Raw genomic sequence first — 3,863 nt, forward strand, 5'->3', positions numbered from 1 at the left:
CTCTCAGTCGCTTCTCACCATGTAAATCCAATAAAACTGATTACTCAAATGACATACTGAATATGAAACATTTCCTTTACAACACATGATCTTGACAGAGGTCAAGAGTAAAAGAATAAAAATGAGGTCTTAAATTTGGGATAATCATATATGCAACATAATAGAGATAAATATTGATGAAATAGAGGTAAGAAAGTAGAAAGTCGTTGTGATAAATTAATAGATATTAGAGACAGTATGATAAATTTAAACAATAAGGGAAAATATTTAACAAAGTCACCTCAGAGGTTTTTTCTTGCAGGCTTAAGATTGGATATGGATGGATTCAAATCCAAAGTACAAATAATGGACTACAAATCAAACGACTTGAAATTCTGATAACAAAGAGATACAAAAACAGTACTGTATATGCATGGTGGAGTATGAAGACTAAAGTTAACTTAAGCATTGACATCCTTGACTAACTCAGAAAGAAATGCCCCAACAAATGCATCCCCAGCACCTATTGTATCGACAATGTTCACTTAGAAGTTATTTACTCTTTCCCGAAAGTCCTAAGTAAAAAGAAAAGGATGGTCAGAAAAATGTTTTAACAACTTTTCTATCTAGAATAATCATTAGGACAACTTTTTCTTTCTATATTATATTAATATAGTAATAAGAAATTTTAGAAATTGTACACAGTGGCACCTTTCTGATAAAGATTTTAGGAAACAAATGTTTTTTTGATCCTACACACTTGTTTCCATAAATATTTACCAGAATATAGAACAGATTGTGGAACAATTATAGTTTGTCCCTCATTGGTAACCATCATCAAGGACCTGCTGGACTATTCCCTTTTTGGAAGATACTCAAACATGACAATATGCATAAAATGCTTGTGAATGCAAAGTTTGTGACATTTATCATGAGAAAAATAAGAAACATCCACAGGAAAACAAATGAATCAAAATTTTCACCTTAAACACTGATTTCCCAAGTTATTTACAAATACCAACCTTGGTATAATATCTGCAACCTTTTTCTCCTACATTTACAAGCAATAACTTGAGTCCTGGATGCATAAGGGACATGATTACTTCATCCTTTTCATAGTCTCCTCCATCTGTAAGGAACACCATTTCATTCTCACTGACCTGCACAAAAAATTAAAATAATTAGTCCTTGTCTCTAACACCTTATTTGTGAGATGGATAGAGATGGAAAAGATAGCATTGAAATAGGTCATCTAAATTGTACTAATCCCCTTTGGATGTATATAATCAATTTTCATGAGTGTTAGACAATTACAAGGTATGTGAGGCAAATAAAGATGAAAATAAATTTTGAAACTTTTGCTATGAAATAGAGTATGTAAGTATTTGTACCAATCCTTTTTCAATCTATTTCTTATTAAATTCCATAGAAAAGGAATAAGCACCTTGATTAAGTCAGCATTATACCAGATGCTTAAGATGTCTTTCTGAGCTTCTTCTGGAGAAGGCCACAATGGCATTTTGAGATTAGTGTCATAATATAAGAGAGCACTTGTCTTTTGCCATTCTCAAAGTTGCAAGATGGGCTGATTTGCATGGCTCTGCAATCAGACTGATTGATCCATAGTGAAATATGCATGCCTGCAAATGAGAGATTCATTTCTTAGCAAAACGTATTTACAAAAAGATTTATATCATCACAAACAATTATAAATTGCCCTCAGTCCTAATATTGTGATGAGTGGCTAGAAGAGGCAATAAACTCACAACATTATTTTGGACCTTAGAATTAAAAGTGAGAAAATAAACCTCTTCGTACAAGAAAACAACTGGGTAATGTAAATCAGAAAAGATCAAATCGATATACTACAATGTGCCATATGAACCAGTCACATGAAGGAAAAAACATGAATTTATGTTTTCACAAGTTGGATAAAGTGCCAAAATATTACATTATATCTATTTTTCAATTATGTTTGTCAAGAGAATGTCAACAAGATCATCACTTAATTTTTGAACACAAGAATTTTTTGAGTTGTAGAACCAATTCCATAAGGCAATCCTAATTGAGGGAAGACATTTTCAAAAAATGACTAGAGAGTTCAAAATCATACATGATTGGATTATTTCTAGGACATACCTATTGTACTAGGTCCCTATCAAGTTCAGCCTCAGTCAAGAGCATGTCAGCACTAGGGTTGCAATAAAACATGAACTCTCATTCTCCATCACTATGCAGTGTCACAAATGCAAGTGTTGTTCTAGCATGACTATCAAACAATAGTACCATGTCGTCCACACCATTCTTCCTTAAAATTCCAACCAACATGTGCCCAAACTCATCATCATCGACCTGCAAAGAGTGAAAGGGTTTGAATTTTATTGTTGGTATGCCACAAGGATATCAAATGAATACCCAAATTAAACTGTCATGAATAAAAATAAAAAGCCACGAGCATAATACAAATCAATTTTAAGAGTTACTACCATTTTGACCCAGAATTACAGAATTCCATGACATAATTACAGTGCAAAACCCTATTTATGAATATTTTGTTAATTGACATTGACCTAATAAATCATTACTTCAAGGGACTTTGAAATAGATCTAATCTAGGTACAAATATGACTTCCTTGTTAATCTGATTATATCACCAGAGAAGAGAAAGGAAATTCTCAACAGAATTGCAACTGATGCCTAGTTTCATCCCTATACATTAAATTTTTGTTCATCCTTATTGACTAGAAAAGGGTAAACTATAGGAATTCAAGAAAATTAAGAATAGATTGAAGAATGGAGATGTGCATTACCCGAAGCCCTTTACCGCATTGGATGACTATGCTTCCAAACACAATTACCAGAGGCACATAATTCAAGAAGGATTGAGAGGTAGGCACATTGATACCTGCACAACACTTAAGATGGTGAAGTTAAAATAATGTCAAATTTCAGAATAAAATATTAGAAACAGAATCCACTAAAAGGCAAATTGTTAGTCAGACCTCGTCATGCAAGTTCAGAGGAGGAGAATCCAATGGATGTTATCAACAGAGACACCACTTGCCCTAAAACCAGAGCTATAACAGTTCACCTCAAAGAAAAATCTCTTACACCCTTCATTATGCTTGGGTTACTCAACCAATTGATTGTAGAAAGTCTAGGCTTAAATTTGCTAACAATAATTTACAAAGGTCACTGCTATATATGATAGGGATCAACTTACCATAGTGGCCTAAACTGGTTCATGTCATTCATTGACATAAGATTTGTGGCCTGATCAAAGCCCCTCAAAATACCTTGCATATAATCGACTTTCGATTCTCCACCATAGATACAAAACACATATTTCAATCATCTTTTTAATAGAAGAACCCAAACAAAACAAAACCCATAAAACGTATATGCATACATACCACCATATTACCTCCATCGGTCGTAATGATGGAGATGACCTCTAAAATTTTTAAGAAATAGATTCATATTTAATAAAAGTTGGAGTGTAAGCCCAAAATAGAAATAATAGATGTCCACTCTGTACTCTTAAGAGAAATGGGTAAAAACACATACAGTCCATCATGGAATCCGATCCTACGATTGACATTGCTATAAAAATATGGTTTTCTGATACCCACAAAGATGAGAAAATGTTCAAAGAAGACGAGCAAGAAAAGCCTAGTTTTAGAGATGGACGACACACTAATAGATACAATAAATGTTAATAAATGATAAAGCATGCAACCTTCAATGTTCAGCGAAAAGGGAAGTTTCTCAAAAAAAAAAACATTCACCGGAGAACCTGCTGGAAAGCAATTTTTCGGATGGAATACCTGCCGCTCGCCGGGAAAAGTGACCGGTCACTAGAAAGCAACACTCATTGGATTGTC

The 3,863-nt window shown here is 33.6% G+C and overlaps 1 pseudogene; it reads right to left on the bottom strand.

Annotated features, from left to right (window-relative positions):
- Positions 1 to 440: 440 nt before the first annotated feature.
- Positions 441 to 3,580, bottom strand: LOC131874885 (probable fructokinase-2; annotated as a pseudogene).
- Positions 3,581 to 3,863: the final 283 nt, after the last annotated feature.

This window comes from Cryptomeria japonica, chromosome 4 (assembly GCF_030272615.1).
Source record: "Cryptomeria japonica chromosome 4, Sugi_1.0, whole genome shotgun sequence".
In the NCBI taxonomy this organism is placed as follows: domain Eukaryota; kingdom Viridiplantae; phylum Streptophyta; class Pinopsida; order Cupressales; family Cupressaceae; genus Cryptomeria; species Cryptomeria japonica.